The following is a 21,353-nucleotide window of genomic DNA, read 5'->3' as shown; positions in this document are numbered from 1 at the left end:
TGCTACGAACTTACTTCATGGTTGACAAGTACTGGTGGCAGGCTCTCCCGCTCCTTTCCTGTTGAAACTTGGTAACTTCTCATGACCACATGCCCGGTTGCAAACAAACAAACAAACAAACAAACAAAAAAAAAACAAAACAAAACAAAAAAGGCGGGAAAAGTAGGAAACCTAGGAAGTTACAACTCGTTAAAGTGGCCTCAAATCAACAAAAGAAGCAAACAGACAATAAGTCATACGTACACCACACAAGCAAGGTATCTTATTTTCATTGAGAACTTTCCAGTATTTCTAACTCCTAAAAACCCGATCGTAAATATTCCCATACAAACTCTTATATTTGCGCCGTGACCGCTAATACGCAAGATGATCATCGCTCACGGCTAGAGCTTGGGCCGCCTGTGTTTAGACAGGCCCACAATCAGAAGTAAAGCTTTAGACAAAGGCCGACAGCACACACAAGGTCAATTAAGCAAAAGCGCAGAAAAACTCGTAAGTGCACGTTTAGACTAAAAGCCACAAATAGTCAGGTAAAGTTAAAATAAAAACGAAAACAAAAAAAACCTAAGAGTAAGTTGCAAAATGTGATCATCGGTATACGAAGGTATACAACACGCTATACAGAGCTTCAGCTTAGACACTTGCGTAAAATTTCTTGGCGTACCTTTGTAAAACCTGTAAAGAAGAGACCTGGCCATTTCACAAAGTTCTGTTTCCAAAATGAAGTATCCCGCATTCATCAGCAGTATATAGGGTGAGGTATTGAAAATTCTCCATCCCAAAAGCGCACACAAGGCCGCCATTTTGAAAATTGTGACACAGAGCGCACGTCCATCACATGATACCGCTGAAATGTGACATCGCAGCATCGAAGGCGACGTCATGCAAACGTTTTGGGAGGAAAGTGCCTGTTCCGTGTTACAACTACGAGTGTAAAAGGCTAGGGTAGAAAAAGACGATCTTTTTTCACAAAAATTACCACACGGCTGTTACCTTTAAGTTGATAAGAAAAAGCTGAACCTGATGATCAAACCTCAAAACTGAGTTCAACGGAAAAAGCTAAGCCAAGGCCCCCCCGAAACAAGCGGCTCCTGAGTAAAGCAAACGCACCAGGCCACATGCTCAGTGGCAATAAATAGGAAAAGCTCATATGAAAATTCTCGCTATTTTATCATAATTCGCGATGTATAATTCTGACTCGTTTTGTGCGTAAATCAGTGTGGTCGAACTCTTAAATTGGTTGGTACGGTGTTCCACGGGCACAAACCGGCAGCCGGTCAGTCATCGGTTCCGCACGTCCTCCATAAATCTTAAATTTGCTTTTCTCAGGTTGTAGTCACACAGAAGATGGAAAAGAAGACGCACCAAGATTTACCTGATAAGGCATCTGAAGAGCAATTCTTTTGTTCGTTAATAAACGCTCCGAAGTTTCATCATGTTTTCTGACTCCCGTACCCACTGAACAGGTCTCGCATATTCAAAAACTACAGTACACGGAGACATTAGCCCATTAAACTATACGACTTTGATTAAAAACCCTTCATTTTAATGGCTTTTCTAGGCATTATTAAAAACAATGTCGGTAGATTTTTTTTAATGAAATCTTGAATATATATTTATCAAAACCAGTCATGTTTTTAATACTATCAGTACATAAACTCAAACAGAGTTCAAGGTCACTTTCAAACCGTTTATCAGTTCATCAAGTTATTTTAACTAACTACGATTGAAAGTAAAAAGTTTGGAAAAAGTCTGAAAAGTCTCCCGACGTATTACAAACAGTTGTTTATGACTAAGTGAACGACGTGTTTCCTTCACTTCTACGCATGCGCGCGTGGGCACATTATTCAACGAGCCCTGCAGGCATGTCGAAACTAATCCCACAAGCCCGCGCATTTTCCTGCTCTGTCTTATATATAGGAAACGTAAACCTAACTATAAACGTGCTTGCTTAACGGCAGCACATATACTAAAATTGGAACGATACAGAGAAGATTAGCATGGCCCCTGCGCAAGGATGACACGCAAATTCGTGAAGCGTTCCAAATTTTTTTGCTTTTTGGTTATAACTGAACCTCTCTCGGTTTCACCAGTCCATTATTTTGAGCAATTATGTGAGAAGCTTGTCATTAAAGCATCGTCCAGTGAGCATCCAGGCTTGGCGTTGCTACGAACTTACTTCATGGTTGACAAGTACTGGTGGCAGGCTCTCCCGCTCCTTTCCTGTTGAAACTTGGTAACTTCTCATGACCACATGCCCGGTTGCAAACAAACAAACAAACAAACAAACAAACAAACAAACAAACAAACAAACAAACAAACAAACAAACAAACAAAAAAAAAACAAAACAAAACAAAAAAGGCGGGAAAAGTAGGAAACCTAGGAAGTTACAACTCGTTAAAGTGGCCTCAAATCAACAAAAGAAGCAAACAGACAATAAGTCATACGTACACCACACAAGCAAGGTATCTTATTTTCATTGAGAACTTTCCAGTATTTCTAACTCCTAAAAACCCGATCGTAAATATTCCCATACAAACTCTTATATTTGCGCCGTGACCGCTAATACGCAAGATGATCATCGCTCACGGCTAGAGCTTGGGCCGCCTGTGTTTAGACAGGCCCACAATCAGAAGTAAAGCTTTAGACAAAGGCCGACAGCACACACAAGGTCAATTAAGCAAAAGCGCAGAAAAACTCGTAAGTGCACGTTTAGACTAAAAGCCACAAATAGTCAGGTAAAGTTAAAATAAAAACGAAAACAAAAAAAACCTAAGAGTAAGTTGCAAAATGTGATCATCGGTATACGAAGGTATACAACACGCTATACAGAGCTTCAGCTTAGACACTTGCGTAAAATTTCTTGGCGTACCTTTGTAAAACCTGTAAAGAAGAGACCTGGCCATTTCACAAAGTTCTGTTTCCAAAATGAAGTATCCCGCATTCATCAGCAGTATATAGGGTGAGGTATTGAAAATTCTCCATCCCAAAAGCGCACACAAGGCCGCCATTTTGAAAATTGTGACACAGAGCGCACGTCCATCACATGATACCGCTGAAATGTGACATCGCAGCATCGAAGGCGACGTCATGCAAACGTTTTGGGAGGAAAGTGCCTGTTCCGTGTTACAACTACGAGTGTAAAAGGCTAGGGTAGAAAAAGACGATCTTTTTTCACAAAAATTACCACACGGCTGTTACCTTTAAGTTGATAAGAAAAAGCTGAACCTGATGATCAAACCTCAAAACTGAGTTCAACGGAAAAAGCTAAGCCAAGGCCCCCCCGAAACAAGCGGCTCCTGAGTAAAGCAAACGCACCAGGCCACATGCTCAGTGGCAATAAATAGGAAAAGCTCATATGAAAATTCTCGCTATTTTATCATAATTCGCGATGTATAATTCTGACTCGTTTTGTGCGTAAATCAGTGTGGTCGAACTCTTAAATTGGTTGGTACGGTGTTCCACGGGCACAAACCGGCAGCCGGTCAGTCATCGGTTCCGCACGTCCTCCATAAATCTTAAATTTGCTTTTCTCAGGTTGTAGTCACACAGAAGATGGAAAAGAAGACGCACCAAGATTTACCTGATAAGGCATCTGAAGAGCAATTCTTTTGTTCGTTAATAAACGCTCCGAAGTTTCATCATGTTTTCTGACTCCCGTACCCACTGAACAGGTCTCGCATATTCAAAAACTACAGTACACGGAGACATTAGCCCATTAAACTATACGACTTTGATTAAAAACCCTTCATTTTAATGGCTTTTCTAGGCATTATTAAAAACAATGTCGGTAGATTTTTTTTAATGAAATCTTGAATATATATTTATCAAAACCAGTCATGTTTTTAATACTATCAGTACATAAACTCAAACAGAGTTCAAGGTCACTTTCAAACCGTTTATCAGTTCATCAAGTTATTTTAACTAACTACGATTGAAAGTAAAAAGTTTGGAAAAAGTCTGAAAAGTCTCCCGACGTATTACAAACAGTTGTTTATGACTAAGTGAACGACGTGTTTCCTTCACTTCTACGCATGCGCGCGTGGGCACATTATTCAACGAGCCCTGCAGGCATGTCGAAACTAATCCCACAAGCCCGCGCATTTTCCTGCTCTGTCTTATATATAGGAAACGTAAACCTAACTATAAACGTGCTTGCTTAACGGCAGCACATATACTAAAATTGGAACGATACAGAGAAGATTAGCATGGCCCCTGCGCAAGGATGACACGCAAATTCGTGAAGCGTTCCAAATTTTTTTGCTTTTTGGTTATAACTGAACCTCTCTCGGTTTCACCAGTCCATTATTTTGAGCAATTATGTGAGAAGCTTGTCATTAAAGCATCGTCCAGTGAGCATCCAGGCTTGGCGTTGCTACGAACTTACTTCATGGTTGACAAGTACTGGTGGCAGGCTCTCCCGCTCCTTTCCTGTTGAAACTTGGTAACTTCTCATGACCACATGCCCGGTTGCAAACAAACAAACAAACAAACAAACAAACAAACAAACAAACAAACAAACAAACAAACAAACAAACAAACAAAAAACAAAAAACAAAACAAAAAAGGCGGGAAAAGTAGGAAACCTAGGAAGTTACAACTCGTTAAAGTGGCCTCAAATCAACAAAAGAAGCAAACAGACAATAAGTCATACGTACACCACACAAGCAAGGTATCTTATTTTCATTGAGAACTTTCCAGTATTTCTAACTCCTAAAAACCCGATCGTAAATATTCCCATACAAACTCTTATATTTGCGCCGTGACCGCTAATACGCAAGATGATCATCGCTCACGGCTAGAGCTTGGGCCGCCTGTGTTTAGACAGGCCCACAATCAGAAGTAAAGCTTTAGACAAAGGCCGACAGCACACACAAGGTCAATTAAGCAAAAGCGCAGAAAAACTCGTAAGTGCACGTTTAGACTAAAAGCCACAAATAGTCAGGTAAAGTTAAAATAAAAACGAAAACAAAAAAAACCTAAGAGTAAGTTGCAAAATGTGATCATCGGTATACGAAGGTATACAACACGCTATACAGAGCTTCAGCTTAGACACTTGCGTAAAATTTCTTGGCGTACCTTTGTAAAACCTGTAAAGAAGAGACCTGGCCATTTCACAAAGTTCTGTTTCCAAAATGAAGTATCCCGCATTCATCAGCAGTATATAGGGTGAGGTATTGAAAATTCTCCATCCCAAAAGCGCACACAAGGCCGCCATTTTGAAAATTGTGACACAGAGCGCACGTCCATCACATGATACCGCTGAAATGTGACATCGCAGCATCGAAGGCGACGTCATGCAAACGTTTTGGGAGGAAAGTGCCTGTTCCGTGTTACAACTACGAGTGTAAAAGGCTAGGGTAGAAAAAGACGATCTTTTTTCACAAAAATTACCACACGGCTGTTACCTTTAAGTTGATAAGAAAAAGCTGAACCTGATGATCAAACCTCAAAACTGAGTTCAACGGAAAAAGCTAAGCCAAGGCCCCCCCGAAACAAGCGGCTCCTGAGTAAAGCAAACGCACCAGGCCACATGCTCAGTGGCAATAAATAGGAAAAGCTCATATGAAAATTCTCGCTATTTTATCATAATTCGCGATGTATAATTCTGACTCGTTTTGTGCGTAAATCAGTGTGGTCGAACTCTTAAATTGGTTGGTACGGTGTTCCACGGGCACAAACCGGCAGCCGGTCAGTCATCGGTTCCGCACGTCCTCCATAAATCTTAAATTTGCTTTTCTCAGGTTGTAGTCACACAGAAGATGGAAAAGAAGACGCACCAAGATTTACCTGATAAGGCATCTGAAGAGCAATTCTTTTGTTCGTTAATAAACGCTCCGAAGTTTCATCATGTTTTCTGACTCCCGTACCCACTGAACAGGTCTCGCATATTCAAAAACTACAGTACACGGAGACATTAGCCCATTAAAAAAACCCTTCATTTTAATGGCTTTTCTAGGCATTATTAAAAACAATGTCGGTAGATTTTTTTTAATGAAATCTTGAATATATATTTATCAAAACCAGTCATGTTTTTAATACTATCAGTACATAAACTCAAACAGAGTTCAAGGTCACTTTCAAACCGTTTATCAGTTCATCAAGTTATTTTAACTAACTACGATTGAAAGTAAAAAGTTTGGAAAAAGTCTGAAAAGTCTCCCGACGTATTACAAACAGTTGTTTATGACTAAGTGAACGACGTGTTTCCTTCACTTCTACGCATGCGCGCGTGGGCACATTATTCAACGAGCCCTGCAGGCATGTCGAAACTAATCCCACAAGCCCGCGCATTTTCCTGCTCTGTCTTATATATAGGAAACGTAAACCTAACTATAAACGTGCTTGCTTAACGGCAGCACATATACTAAAATTGGAACGATACAGAGAAGATTAGCATGGCCCCTGCGCAAGGATGACACGCAAATTCGTGAAGCGTTCCAAATTTTTTTGCTTTTTGGTTATAACTGAACCTCTCTCGGTTTCACCAGTCCATTATTTTGAGCAATTATGTGAGAAGCTTGTCATTAAAGCATCGTCCAGTGAGCATCCAGGCTTGGCGTTGCTACGAACTTACTTCATGGTTGACAAGTACTGGTGGCAGGCTCTCCCGCTCCTTTCCTGTTGAAACTTGGTAACTTCTCATGACCACATGCCCGGTTGCAAACAAACAAACAAACAAACAAACAAACAAACAAACAAACAAACAAACAAACAAAAAAAAAACAAAACAAAACAAAAAAGGCGGGAAAAGTAGGAAACCTAGGAAGTTACAACTCGTTAAAGTGGCCTCAAATCAACAAAAGAAGCAAACAGACAATAAGTCATACGTACACCACACAAGCAAGGTATCTTATTTTCATTGAGAACTTTCCAGTATTTCTAACTCCTAAAAACCCGATCGTAAATATTCCCATACAAACTCTTATATTTGCGCCGTGACCGCTAATACGCAAGATGATCATCGCTCACGGCTAGAGCTTGGGCCGCCTGTGTTTAGACAGGCCCACAATCAGAAGTAAAGCTTTAGACAAAGGCCGACAGCACACACAAGGTCAATTAAGCAAAAGCGCAGAAAAACTCGTAAGTGCACGTTTAGACTAAAAGCCACAAATAGTCAGGTAAAGTTAAAATAAAAACGAAAACAAAAAAAACCTAAGAGTAAGTTGCAAAATGTGATCATCGGTATACGAAGGTATACAACACGCTATACAGAGCTTCAGCTTAGACACTTGCGTAAAATTTCTTGGCGTACCTTTGTAAAACCTGTAAAGAAGAGACCTGGCCATTTCACAAAGTTCTGTTTCCAAAATGAAGTATCCCGCATTCATCAGCAGTATATAGGGTGAGGTATTGAAAATTCTATCCCGCATTCATCAGCAGTATATAGGGTGAGGTATTGAAAATTCTCCATCCCAAAAGCGCACACAAGGCCGCCATTTTGAAAATTGTGACACAGAGCGCACGTCCATCACATGATACCGCTGAAATGTGACATCGCAGCATCGAAGGCGACGTCATGCAAACGTTTTGGGAGGAAAGTGCCTGTTCCGTGTTACAACTACGAGTGTAAAAGGCTAGGGTAGAAAAAGACGATCTTTTTTCACAAAAATTACCACACGGCTGTTACCTTTAAGTTGATAAGAAAAAGCTGAACCTGATGATCAAACCTCAAAACTGAGTTCAACGGAAAAAGCTAAGCCAAGGCCCCCCCGAAACAAGCGGCTCCTGAGTAAAGCAAACGCACCAGGCCACATGCTCAGTGGCAATAAATAGGAAAAGCTCATATGAAAATTCTCGCTATTTTATCATAATTCGCGATGTATAATTCTGACTCGTTTTGTGCGTAAATCAGTGTGGTCGAACTCTTAAATTGGTTGGTACGGTGTTCCACGGGCACAAACCGGCAGCCGGTCAGTCATCGGTTCCGCACGTCCTCCATAAATCTTAAATTTGCTTTTCTCAGGTTGTAGTCACACAGAAGATGGAAAAGAAGACGCACCAAGATTTACCTGATAAGGCATCTGAAGAGCAATTCTTCTGTTCGTTAATAAACGCTCCGAAGTTTCATCATGTTTTCTGACTCCCGTACCCACTGAACAGGTCTCGCATATTCAAAAACTACAGTACACGGAGACATTAGCCCATTAAACTATACGACTTTGATTAAAAACCCTTCATTTTAATGGCTTTTCTAGGCATTATTAAAAACAATGTCGGTAGATTTTTTTTAATGAAATCTTGAATATATATTTATCAAAACCAGTCATGTTTTTAATACTATCAGTACATAAACTCAAACAGAGTTCAAGGTCACTTTCAAACCGTTTATCAGTTCATCAAGTTATTTTAACTAACTACGATTGAAAGTAAAAAGTTTGGAAAAAGTCTGAAAAGTCTCCCGACGTATTACAAACAGTTGTTTATGACTAAGTGAACGACGTGTTTCCTTCACTTCTACGCATGCGCGCGTGGGCACATTATTCAACGAGCCCTGCAGGCATGTCGAAACTAATCCCACAAGCCCGCGCATTTTCCTGCTCTGTCTTATATATAGGAAACGTAAACCTAACTATAAACGTGCTTGCTTAACGGCAGCACATATACTAAAATTGGAACGATACAGAGAAGATTAGCATGGCCCCTGCGCAAGGATGACACGCAAATTCGTGAAGCGTTCCAAATTTTTTTGCTTTTTGGTTATAACTGAACCTCTCTCGGTTTCACCAGTCCATTATTTTGAGCAATTATGTGAGAAGCTTGTCATTAAAGCATCGTCCAGTGAGCATCCAGGCTTGGCGTTGCTACGAACTTACTTCATGGTTGACAAGTACTGGTGGCAGGCTCTCCCGCTCCTTTCCTGTTGAAACTTGGTAACTTCTCATGACCACATGCCCGGTTGCAAACAAACAAACAAACAAACAAACAAACAAACAAACAAACAAAAAAAAAACAAAACAAAACAAAAAAGGCGGGAAAAGTAGGAAACCTAGGAAGTTACAACTCGTTAAAGTGGCCTCAAATCAACAAAAGAAGCAAACAGACAATAAGTCATACGTACACCACACAAGCAAGGTATCTTATTTTCATTGAGAACTTTCCAGTATTTCTAACTCCTAAAAACCCGATCGTAAATATTCCCATACAAACTCTTATATTTGCGCCGTGACCGCTAATACGCAAGATGATCATCGCTCACGGCTAGAGCTTGGGCCGCCTGTGTTTAGACAGGCCCACAATCAGAAGTAAAGCTTTAGACAAAGGCCGACAGCACACACAAGGTCAATTAAGCAAAAGCGCAGAAAAACTCGTAAGTGCACGTTTAGACTAAAAGCCACAAATAGTCAGGTAAAGTTAAAATAAAAACGAAAACAAAAAAAACCTAAGAGTAAGTTGCAAAATGTGATCATCGGTATACGAAGGTATACAACACGCTATACAGAGCTTCAGCTTAGACACTTGCGTAAAATTTCTTGGCGTACCTTTGTAAAACCTGTAAAGAAGAGACCTGGCCATTTCACAAAGTTCTGTTTCCAAAATGAAGTATCCCGCATTCATCAGCAGTATATAGGGTGAGGTATTGAAAATTCTCCATCCCAAAAGCGCACACAAGGCCGCCATTTTGAAAATTGTGACACAGAGCGCACGTCCATCACATGATACCGCTGAAATGTGACATCGCAGCATCGAAGGCGACGTCATGCAAACGTTTTGGGAGGAAAGTGCCTGTTCCGTGTTACAACTACGAGTGTAAAAGGCTAGGGTAGAAAAAGACGATCTTTTTTCACAAAAATTACCACACGGCTGTTACCTTTAAGTTGATAAGAAAAAGCTGAACCTGATGATCAAACCTCAAAACTGAGTTCAACGGAAAAAGCTAAGCCAAGGCCCCCCCGAAACAAGCGGCTCCTGAGTAAAGCAAACGCACCAGGCCACATGCTCAGTGGCAATAAATAGGAAAAGCTCATATGAAAATTCTCGCTATTTTATCATAATTCGCGATGTATAATTCTGACTCGTTTTGTGCGTAAATCAGTGTGGTCGAACTCTTAAATTGGTTGGTACGGTGTTCCACGGGCACAAACCGGCAGCCGGTCAGTCATCGGTTCCGCACGTCCTCCATAAATCTTAAATTTGCTTTTCTCAGGTTGTAGTCACACAGAAGATGGAAAAGAAGACGCACCAAGATTTACCTGATAAGGCATCTGAAGAGCAATTCTTTTGTTCGTTAATAAACGCTCCGAAGTTTCATCATGTTTTCTGACTCCCGTACCCACTGAACAGGTCTCGCATATTCAAAAACTACAGTACACGGAGACATTAGCCCATTAAACTATACGACTTTGATTAAAAACCCTTCATTTTAATGGCTTTTCTAGGCATTATTAAAAACAATGTCGGTAGATTTTTTTTAATGAAATCTTGAATATATATTTATCAAAACCAGTCATGTTTTTAATACTATCAGTACATAAACTCAAACAGAGTTCAAGGTCACTTTCAAACCGTTTATCAGTTCATCAAGTTATTTTAACTAACTACGATTGAAAGTAAAAAGTTTGGAAAAAGTCTGAAAAGTCTCCCGACGTATTACAAACAGTTGTTTATGACTAAGTGAACGACGTGTTTCCTTCACTTCTACGCATGCGCGCGTGGGCACATTATTCAACGAGCCCTGCAGGCATGTCGAAACTAATCCCACAAGCCCGCGCATTTTCCTGCTCTGTCTTATATATAGGAAACGTAAACCTAACTATAAACGTGCTTGCTTAACGGCAGCACATATACTAAAATTGGAACGATACAGAGAAGATTAGCATGGCCCCTGCGCAAGGATGACACGCAAATTCGTGAAGCGTTCCAAATTTTTTTGCTTTTTGGTTATAACTGAACCTCTCTCGGTTTCACCAGTCCATTATTTTGAGCAATTATGTGAGAAGCTTGTCATTAAAGCATCGTCCAGTGAGCATCCAGGCTTGGCGTTGCTACGAACTTACTTCATGGTTGACAAGTACTGGTGGCAGGCTCTCCCGCTCCTTTCCTGTTGAAACTTGGTAACTTCTCATGACCACATGCCCGGTTGCAAACAAACAAACAAACAAACAAACAAACAAACAAACAAACAAACAAACAAACAAACAAAAAAAAAACAAAACAAAACAAAAAAGGCGGGAAAAGTAGGAAACCTAGGAAGTTACAACTCGTTAAAGTGGCCTCAAATCAACAAAAGAAGCAAACAGACAATAAGTCATACGTACACCACACAAGCAAGGTATCTTATTTTCATTGAGAACTTTCCAGTATTTCTAACTCCTAAAAACCCGATCGTAAATATTCCCATACAAACTCTTATATTTGCGCCGTGACCGCTAATACGCAAGATGATCATCGCTCACGGCTAGAGCTTGGGCCGCCTGTGTTTAGACAGGCCCACAATCAGAAGTAAAGCTTTAGACAAAGGCCGACAGCACACACAAGGTCAATTAAGCAAAAGCGCAGAAAAACTCGTAAGTGCACGTTTAGACTAAAAGCCACAAATAGTCAGGTAAAGTTAAAATAAAAACGAAAACAAAAAAAACCTAAGAGTAAGTTGCAAAATGTGATCATCGGTATACGAAGGTATACAACACGCTATACAGAGCTTCAGCTTAGACACTTGCGTAAAATTTCTTGGCGTACCTTTGTAAAACCTGTAAAGAAGAGACCTGGCCATTTCACAAAGTTCTGTTTCCAAAATGAAGTATCCCGCATTCATCAGCAGTATATAGGGTGAGGTATTGAAAATTCTCCATCCCAAAAGCGCACACAAGGCCGCCATTTTGAAAATTGTGACACAGAGCGCACGTCCATCACATGATACCGCTGAAATGTGACATCGCAGCATCGAAGGCGACGTCATGCAAACGTTTTGGGAGGAAAGTGCCTGTTCCGTGTTACAACTACGAGTGTAAAAGGCTAGGGTAGAAAAAGACGATCTTTTTTCACAAAAATTACCACACGGCTGTTACCTTTAAGTTGATAAGAAAAAGCTGAACCTGATGATCAAACCTCAAAACTGAGTTCAACGGAAAAAGCTAAGCCAAGGCCCCCCCGAAACAAGCGGCTCCTGAGTAAAGCAAACGCACCAGGCCACATGCTCAGTGGCAATAAATAGGAAAAGCTCATATGAAAATTCTCGCTATTTTATCATAATTCGCGATGTATAATTCTGACTCGTTTTGTGCGTAAATCAGTGTGGTCGAACTCTTAAATTGGTTGGTACGGTGTTCCACGGGCACAAACCGGCAGCCGGTCAGTCATCGGTTCCGCACGTCCTCCATAAATCTTAAATTTGCTTTTCTCAGGTTGTAGTCACACAGAAGATGGAAAAGAAGACGCACCAAGATTTACCTGATAAGGCATCTGAAGAGCAATTCTTTTGTTCGTTAATAAACGCTCCGAAGTTTCATCATGTTTTCTGACTCCCGTACCCACTGAACAGGTCTCGCATATTCAAAAACTACAGTACACGGAGACATTAGCCCATTAAACTATACGACTTTGATTAAAAACCCTTCATTTTAATGGCTTTTCTAGGCATTATTAAAGACAATGTCGGTAGATTTTTTTTAATGAAATCTTGAATATATATTTATCAAAACCAGTCATGTTTTTAATACTATCAGTACATAAACTCAAACAGAGTTCAAGGTCACTTTCAAACCGTTTATCAGTTCATCAAGTTATTTTAACTAACTACGATTGAAAGTAAAAAGTTTGGAAAAAGTCTGAAAAGTCTCCCGACGTATTACAAACAGTTGTTTATGACTAAGTGAACGACGTGTTTCCTTCACTTCTACGCATGCGCGCGTGGGCACATTATTCAACGAGCCCTGCAGGCATGTCGAAACTAATCCCACAAGCCCGCGCATTTTCCTGCTCTGTCTTATATATAGGAAACGTAAACCTAACTATAAACGTGCTTGCTTAACGGCAGCACACATACTAAAATTGGAACGATACAGACAAGATTAGCATGGCCCCTGCGCAAGGATGACACGCAAATTCGTGAAGCGTTCCAAATTTTTTTGCTTTTTGGTTATAACTGAACCTCTCTCGGTTTCACCAGTCCATTATTTTGAGCAATTATGTGAGAAGCTTGTCATTAAAGCATCGTCCAGTGAGCATCCAGGCTTGGCGTTGCTACGAACTTACTTCATGGTTGACAAGTACTGGTGGCAGGCTCTCCCGCTCCTTTCCTGTTGAAACTTGGTAACTTCTCATGACCACATGCCCGGTTGCAAACAAACAAACAAACAAACAAACAAACAAACAAACAAACAAACAAACAAACAAAAAAAAAACAAAACAAAACAAAAAAGGCGGGAAAAGTAGGAAACCTAGGAAGTTACAACTCGTTAAAGTGGCCTCAAATCAACAAAAGAAGCAAACAGACAATAAGTCATACGTACACCACACAAGCAAGGTATCTTATTTTCATTGAGAACTTTCCAGTATTTCTAACTCCTAAAAACCCGATCGTAAATATTCCCATACAAACTCTTATATTTGCGCCGTGACCGCTAATACGCAAGATGATCATCGCTCACGGCTAGAGCTTGGGCCGCCTGTGTTTAGACAGGCCCACAATCAGAAGTAAAGCTTTAGACAAAGGCCGACAGCACACACAAGGTCAATTAAGCAAAAGCGCAGAAAAACTCGTAAGTGCACGTTTAGACTAAAAGCCACAAATAGTCAGGTAAAGTTAAAATAAAAACGAAAACAAAAAAAACCTAAGAGTAAGTTGCAAAATGTGATCATCGGTATACGAAGGTATACAACACGCTATACAGAGCTTCAGCTTAGACACTTGCGTAAAATTTCTTGGCGTACCTTTGTAAAACCTGTAAAGAAGAGACCTGGCCATTTCACAAAGTTCTGTTTCCAAAATGAAGTATCCCGCATTCATCAGCAGTATATAGGGTGAGGTATTGAAAATTCTCCATCCCAAAAGCGCACACAAGGCCGCCATTTTGAAAATTGTGACACAGAGCGCACGTCCATCACATGATACCGCTGAAATGTGACATCGCAGCATCGAAGGCGACGTCATGCAAACGTTTTGGGAGGAAAGTGCCTGTTCCGTGTTACAACTACGAGTGTAAAAGGCTAGGGTAGAAAAAGACGATCTTTTTTCACAAAAATTACCACACGGCTGTTACCTTTAAGTTGATAAGAAAAAGCTGAACCTGATGATCAAACCTCAAAACTGAGTTCAACGGAAAAAGCTAAGCCAAGGCCCCCCCGAAACAAGCGGCTCCTGAGTAAAGCAAACGCACCAGGCCACATGCTCAGTGGCAATAAATAGGAAAAGCTCATATGAAAATTCTCGCTATTTTATCATAATTCGCGATGTATAATTCTGACTCGTTTTGTGCGTAAATCAGTGTGGTCGAACTCTTAAATTGGTTGGTACGGTGTTCCACGGGCACAAACCGGCAGCCGGTCAGTCATCGGTTCCGCACGTCCTCCATAAATCTTAAATTTGCTTTTCTCAGGTTGTAGTCACACAGAAGATGGAAAAGAAGACGCACCAAGATTTACCTGATAAGGCATCTGAAGAGCAATTCTTTTGTTCGTTAATAAACGCTCCGAAGTTTCATCATGTTTTCTGACTCCCGTACCCACTGAACAGGTCTCGCATATTCAAAAACTACAGTACACGGAGACATTAGCCCATTAAACTATACGACTTTGATTAAAAACCCTTCATTTTAATGGCTTTTCTAGGCATTATTAAAAACAATGTCGGTAGATTTTTTTTAATGAAATCTTGAATATATATTTATCAAAACCAGTCATGTTTTTAATACTATCAGTACATAAACTCAAACAGAGTTCAAGGTCACTTTCAAACCGTTTATCAGTTCATCAAGTTATTTTAACTAACTACGATTGAAAGTAAAAAGTTTGGAAAAAGTCTGAAAAGTCTCCCGACGTATTACAAACAGTTGTTTATGACTAAGTGAACGACGTGTTTCCTTCACTTCTACGCATGCGCGCGTGGGCACATTATTCAACGAGCCCTGCAGGCATGTCGAAACTAATCCCACAAGCCCGCGCATTTTCCTGCTCTGTCTTATATATAGGAAACGTAAACCTAACTATAAACGTGCTTGCTTAACGGCAGCACATATACTAAAATTGGAACGATACAGAGAAGATTAGCATGGCCCCTGCGCAAGGATGACACGCAAATTCGTGAAGCGTTCCAAATTTTTTTGCTTTTTGGTTATAACTGAACCTCTCTCGGTTTCACCAGTCCATTATTTTGAGCAATTATGTGAGAAGCTTGTCATTAAAGCATCGTCCAGTGAGCATCCAGGCTTGGCGTTGCTACGAACTTACTTCATGGTTGACAAGTACTGGTGGCAGGCTCTCCCGCTCCTTTCCTGTTGAAACTTGGTAACTTCTCATGACCACATGCCCGGTTGCAAACAAACAAACAAACAAACAAACAAACAAACAAACAAACAAAAAAAAAACAAAACAAAACAAAAAAGGCGGGAAAAGTAGGAAACCTAGGAAGTTACAACTCGTTAAAGTGGCCTCAAATCAACAAAAGAAGCAAACAGACAATAAGTCATACGTACACCACACAAGCAAGGTATCTTATTTTCATTGAGAACTTTCCAGTATTTCTAACTCCTAAAAACCCGATCGTAAATATTCCCATACAAACTCTTATATTTGCGCCGTGACCGCTAATACGCAAGATGATCATCGCTCACGGCTAGAGCTTGGGCCGCCTGTGTTTAGACAGGCCCACAATCAGAAGTAAAGCTTTAGACAAAGGCCGACAGCACACACAAGGTCAATTAAGCAAAAGCGCAGAAAAACTCGTAAGTGCACGTTTAGACTAAAAGCCACAAATAGTCAGGTAAAGTTAAAATAAAAACGAAAACAAAAAAAACCTAAGAGTAAGTTGCAAAATGTGATCATCGGTATACGAAGGTATACAACACGCTATACAGAGCTTCAGCTTAGACACTTGCGTAAAATTTCTTGGCGTACCTTTGTAAAACCTGTAAAGAAGAGACCTGGCCATTTCACAAAGTTCTGTTTCCAAAATGAAGTATCCCGCATTCATCAGCAGTATATAGGGTGAGGTATTGAAAATTCTCCATCCCAAAAGCGCACACAAGGCCGCCATTTTGAAAATTGTGACACAGAGCGCACGTCCATCACATGATACCGCTGAAATGTGACATCGCAGCATCGAAGGCGACGTCATGCAAACGTTTTGGGAGGAAAGTGCCTGTTCCGTGTTACAACTACGAGTGTAAAAGGCTAGGGTAGAAAAAGACGATCTTTTTTCACAAAAATTACCACACGGCTGTTACCTTTAAGTTGATAAGAAAAAGCTGAACCTGATGATCAAACCTCAAAACTGAGTTCAACGGAAAAAGCTAAGCCAAGGCCCCCCCGAAACAAGCGGCTCCTGAGTAAAGCAAACGCACCAGGCCACATGCTCAGTGGCAATAAATAGGAAAAGCTCATATGAAAATTCTCGCTATTTTATCATAATTCGCGATGTATAATTCTGACTCGTTTTGTGCGTAAATCAGTGTGGTCGAACTCTTAAATTGGTTGGTACGGTGTTCCACGGGCACAAACCGGCAGCCGGTCAGTCATCGGTTCCGCACGTCCTCCATAAATCTTAAATTTGCTTTTCTCAGGTTGTAGTCACACAGAAGATGGAAAAGAAGACGCACCAAGATTTACCTGATAAGGCATCTGAAGAGCAATTCTTTTGTTCGTTAATAAACGCTCCGAAGTTTCATCATGTTTTCTGACTCCCGTACCCACTGAACAGGTCTCGCATATTCAAAAACTACAGTACACGGAGACATTAGCCCATTAAACTATACGACTTTGATTAAAAACCCTTCATTTTAATGGCTTTTCTAGGCATTATTAAAAACAATGTCGGTAGATTTTTTTTAATGAAATCTTGAATATATATTTATCAAAACCAGTCATGTTTTTAATACTATCAGTACATAAACTCAAACAGAGTTCAAGGTCACTTTCAAACCGTTTATCAGTTCATCAAGTTATTTTAACTAACTACGATTGAAAGTAAAAAGTTTGGAAAAAGTCTGAAAAGTCTCCCGACGTATTACAAACAGTTGTTTATGACTAAGTGAACGACGTGTTTCCTTCACTTCTACGCATGCGCGCGTGGGCACATTATTCAACGAGCCCTGCAGGCATGTCGAAACTAATCCCACAAGCCCGCGCATTTTCCTGCTCTGTCTTATATATAGGAAACGTAAACCTAACTATAAACGTGCTTGCTTAACGGCAGCACATATACTAAAATTGGAACGATACAGAGAAGATTAGCATGGCCCCTGCGCAAGGATGACACGCAAATTCGTGAAGCGTTCCAAATTTTTTTGCTTTTTGGTTATAACTGAACCTCTCTCGGTTTCACCAGTCCATTATTTTGAGCAATTATGTGAGAAGCTTGTCATTAAAGCATCGTCCAGTGAGCATCCAGGCTTGGCGTTGCTACGAACTTACTTCATGGTTGACAAGTACTGGTGGCAGGCTCTCCCGCTCCTTTCCTGTTGAAACTTGGTAACTTCTCATGACCACATGCCCGGTTGCAAACAAACAAACAAACAAACAAACAAACAAACAAACAAACAAACAAACAAACAAACAAACAAACAAACAAAAAAAAAACAAAACAAAACAAAAAAGGCGGGAAAAGTAGGAAACCTAGGAAGTTACAACTCGTTAAAGTGGCCTCAAATCAACAAAAGAAGCAAACAGACAATAAGTCATACGTACACCACACAAGCAAGGTATCTTATTTTCATTGAGAACTTTCCAGTATTTCTAACTCCTAAAAACCCGATCGTAAATATTCCCATACAAACTCTTATATTTGCGCCGTGACCGCTAATACGCAAGATGATCATCGCTCACGGCTAGAGCTTGGGCCGCCTGTGTTTAGACAGGCCCACAATCAGAAGTAAAGCTTTAGACAAAGGCCGACAGCACACACAAGGTCAATTAAGCAAAAGCGCAGAAAAACTCGTAAGTGCACGTTTAGACTAAAAGCCACAAATAGTCAGGTAAAGTTAAAATAAAAACGAAAACAAAAAAAACCTAAGAGTAAGTTGCAAAATGTGATCATCGGTATACGAAGGTATACAACACGCTATACAGAGCTTCAGCTTAGACACTTGCGTAAAATTTCTTGGCGTACCTTTGTAAAACCTGTAAAGAAGAGACCTGGCCATTTCACAAAGTTCTGTTTCCAAAATGAAGTATCCCGCATTCATCAGCAGTATATAGGGTGAGGTATTGAAAATTCTCCATCCCAAAAGCGCACACAAGGCCGCCATTTTGAAAATTGTGACACAGAGCGCACGTCCATCACATGATACCGCTGAAATGTGACATCGCAGCATCGAAGGCGACGTCATGCAAACGTTTTGGGAGGAAAGTGCCTGTTCCGTGTTACAACTACGAGTGTAAAAGGCTAGGGTAGAAAAAGACGATCTTTTTTCACAAAAATTACCACACGGCTGTTACCTTTAAGTTGATAAGAAAAAGCTGAACCTGATGATCAAACCTCAAAACTGAGTTCAACGGAAAAAGCTAAGCCAAGGCCCCCCCGAAACAAGCGGCTCCTGAGTAAAGCAAACGCACCAGGCCACATGCTCAGTGGCAATAAATAGGAAAAGCTCATATGAAAATTCTCGCTATTTTATCATAATTCGCGATGTATAATTCTGACTCGTTTTGTGCGTAAATCAGTGTGGTCGAACTCTTAAATTGGTTGGTACGGTGTTCCACGGGCACAAACCGGCAGCCGGTCAGTCATCGGTTCCGCACGTCCTCCATAAATCTTAAATTTGCTTTTCTCAGGTTGTAGTCACACAGAAGATGGAAAAGAAGACGCACCAAGATTTACCTGATAAGGCATCTGAAGAGCAATTCTTTTGTTCGTTAATAAACGCTCCGAAGTTTCATCATGTTTTCTGACTCCCGTACCCACTGAACAGGTCTCGCATATTCAAAAACTACAGTACACGGAGACATTAGCCCATTAAACTATACGACTTTGATTAAAAACCCTTCATTTTAATGGCTTTTCTAGGCATTATTAAAAACAATGTCGGTAGATTTTTTTTAATGAAATCTTGAATATATATTTATCAAAACCAGTCATGTTTTTAATACTATCAGTACATAAACTCAAACAGAGTTCAAGGTCACTTTCAAACCGTTTATCAGTTCATCAAGTTATTTTAACTAACTACGATTGAAAGTAAAAAGTTTGGAAAAAGTCTGAAAAGTCTCCCGACGTATTACAAACAGTTGTTTATGACTAAGTGAACGACGTGTTTCCTTCACTTCTACGCATGCGCGCGTGGGCACATTATTCAACGAGCCCTGCAGGCATGTCGAAACTAATCCCACAAGCCCGCGCATTTTCCTGCTCTGTCTTATATATAGGAAACGTAAACCTAACTATAAACGTGCTTGCTTAACGGCAGCACATATACTAAAATTGGAACGATACAGAGAAGATTAGCATGGCCCCTGCGCAAGGATGACACGCAAATTCGTGAAGCGTTCCAAATTTTTTTGCTTTTTGGTTATAACTGAACCTCTCTCGGTTTCACCAGTCCATTATTTTGAGCAATTATGTGAGAAGCTTGTCATTAAAGCATCGTCCAGTGAGCATCCAGGCTTGGCGTTGCTACGAACTTACTTCATGGTTGACAAGTACTGGTGGCAGGCTCTCCCGCTCCTTTCCTGTTGAAACTTGGTAACTTCTCATGACCACATGCCCGGTTGCAAACAAACAAACAAACAAACAAACAAACAAACAAACAAACAAACAAACAAACAAACAAACAAAAAAAAAACAAAACAAAACAAAAAAGGCGGGAAAAGTAGGAAACCTAGGAAGTTACAACTCGTTAAAGTGGCCTCAAATCAACAAAAGAAGCAAACAGACAATAAGTCATACGTACACCACACAAGCAAGGTATCTTATTTTCATTGAGAACTTTCCAGTATTTCTAACTCCTAAAAACCCGATCGTAAATATTCCCATACAAACTCTTATATTTGCGCCGTGACCGCTAATACGCAAGATGATCATCGCTCACGGCTAGAGCTTGGGCCGCCTGTGTTTAGACAGGCCCACAATCAGAAGTAAAGCTTTAGACAAAGGCCGACAGCACACACAAGGTCAATTAAGCAAAAGCGCAGAAAAACTCGTAAGTGCACGTTTAGACTAAAAGCCACAAATAGTCAGGTAAAGTTAAAATAAAAACGAAAACAAAAAAAACCTAAGAGTAAGTTGCAAAATGTGATCATCGGTATACGAAGGTATACAACACGCTATACAGAGCTTCAGCTTAGACACTTGCGTAAAATTTCTTGGCGTACCTTTGTAAAACCTGTAAAGAAGAGACCTGGCCATTTCACAAAGTTCTGTTTCCAAAATGAAGTATCCCGCATTCATCAGCAGTATATAGGGTGAGGTATTGAAAATTCTCCATCCCAAAAGCGCACACAAGGCCGCCATTTTGAAAATTGTGACACAGAGCGCACGTCCATCACATGATACCGCTGAAATGTGACATCGCAGCATCGAAGGCGACGTCATGCAAACGTTTTGGGAGGAAAGTGCCTGTTCCGTGTTACAACTACGAGTGTAAAAGGCTAGGGTAGAAAAAGACGATCTTTTTTCACAAAAATTACCACACGGCTGTTACCTTTAAGTTGATAAGAAAAAGCTGAACCTGATGATCAAACCTCAAAACTGAGTTCAACGGAAAAAGCTAAGCCAAGGCCCCCCCGAAACAAGCGGCTCCTGAGTAAAGCAAACGCACCAGGCCACATGCTCAGTGGCAATAAATAGGAAAAGCTCATATGAAAATTCTCGCTATTTTATCATAATTCGCGATGTATAATTCTGACTCGTTTTGTGCGTAAATCAGTGTGGTCGAACTCTTAAATTGGTTGGTACGGTGTTCCACGGGCACAAACCGGCAGCCGGTCAGTCATCGGTTCCGCACGTCCTCCATAAATCTTAAATTTGCTTTTCTCAGGTTGTAGTCACACAGAAGATGGAAAAGAAGACGCACCAAGATTTACCTGATAAGGCATCTGAAGAGCAATTCTTTTGTTCGTTAATAAACGCTCCGAAGTTTCATCATGTTTTCTGACTCCCGTACCCACTGAACAGGTCTCGCATATTCAAAAACTACAGTACACGGAGACATTAGCCCATTAAACTATACGACTTTGATTAAAAACCCTTCATTTTAATGGC

At 40.5% G+C, this 21,353-nt stretch overlaps 9 non-coding genes across 9 annotated transcripts; all 9 read left to right on the top strand.

The window, feature by feature from the left end:
- The first annotated feature begins 1,943 nt into the window (after positions 1-1,943).
- Positions 1,944-2,052, top strand: LOC146460274 (U6 spliceosomal RNA). The gene has a single exon (XR_014857757.1). It is a non-coding gene; the product is annotated as a U6 spliceosomal RNA (small nuclear RNA).
- Positions 2,053-4,152: 2,100 nt separating this feature from the next.
- Positions 4,153-4,261, top strand: LOC146460273 (U6 spliceosomal RNA). The gene has a single exon (XR_014857756.1). It is a non-coding gene; the product is annotated as a U6 spliceosomal RNA (small nuclear RNA).
- A 2,081-nt stretch (positions 4,262-6,342) lies between these two features.
- On the top strand, positions 6,343-6,451 carry LOC146460272 (U6 spliceosomal RNA). Its single transcript, XR_014857755.1, has one exon. It is a non-coding gene; the product is annotated as a U6 spliceosomal RNA (small nuclear RNA).
- A 2,130-nt stretch (positions 6,452-8,581) lies between these two features.
- On the top strand, positions 8,582-8,690 carry LOC146460271 (U6 spliceosomal RNA). The gene has a single exon (XR_014857754.1). It is a non-coding gene; the product is annotated as a U6 spliceosomal RNA (small nuclear RNA).
- Positions 8,691-10,762: 2,072 nt separating this feature from the next.
- On the top strand, positions 10,763-10,871 carry LOC146460270 (U6 spliceosomal RNA). Its single transcript, XR_014857753.1, has one exon. It is a non-coding gene; the product is annotated as a U6 spliceosomal RNA (small nuclear RNA).
- Positions 10,872-12,959: 2,088 nt separating this feature from the next.
- Positions 12,960-13,068, top strand: LOC146460269 (U6 spliceosomal RNA). Its single transcript, XR_014857760.1, has one exon. It is a non-coding gene; the product is annotated as a U6 spliceosomal RNA (small nuclear RNA).
- A 2,084-nt stretch (positions 13,069-15,152) lies between these two features.
- Positions 15,153-15,261, top strand: LOC146460268 (U6 spliceosomal RNA). Its single transcript, XR_014857751.1, has one exon. It is a non-coding gene; the product is annotated as a U6 spliceosomal RNA (small nuclear RNA).
- A 2,072-nt stretch (positions 15,262-17,333) lies between these two features.
- Positions 17,334-17,442, top strand: LOC146460267 (U6 spliceosomal RNA). Its single transcript, XR_014857750.1, has one exon. It is a non-coding gene; the product is annotated as a U6 spliceosomal RNA (small nuclear RNA).
- Positions 17,443-19,542: 2,100 nt separating this feature from the next.
- LOC146460266 (U6 spliceosomal RNA) lies at positions 19,543-19,651 on the top strand. Its single transcript, XR_014857749.1, has one exon. It is a non-coding gene; the product is annotated as a U6 spliceosomal RNA (small nuclear RNA).
- Positions 19,652-21,353: the final 1,702 nt, after the last annotated feature.

This window comes from Pavona decussata, unplaced genomic scaffold, assembly GCF_977016875.1.
Source record: "Pavona decussata unplaced genomic scaffold, jaPavDecu1.1 SCAFFOLD_214, whole genome shotgun sequence".
Classification (NCBI taxonomy): Eukaryota; Metazoa; Cnidaria; class Anthozoa; order Scleractinia; family Agariciidae; genus Pavona; species Pavona decussata.
This window is presented reverse-complemented; position numbering and strand designations above follow the sequence as displayed.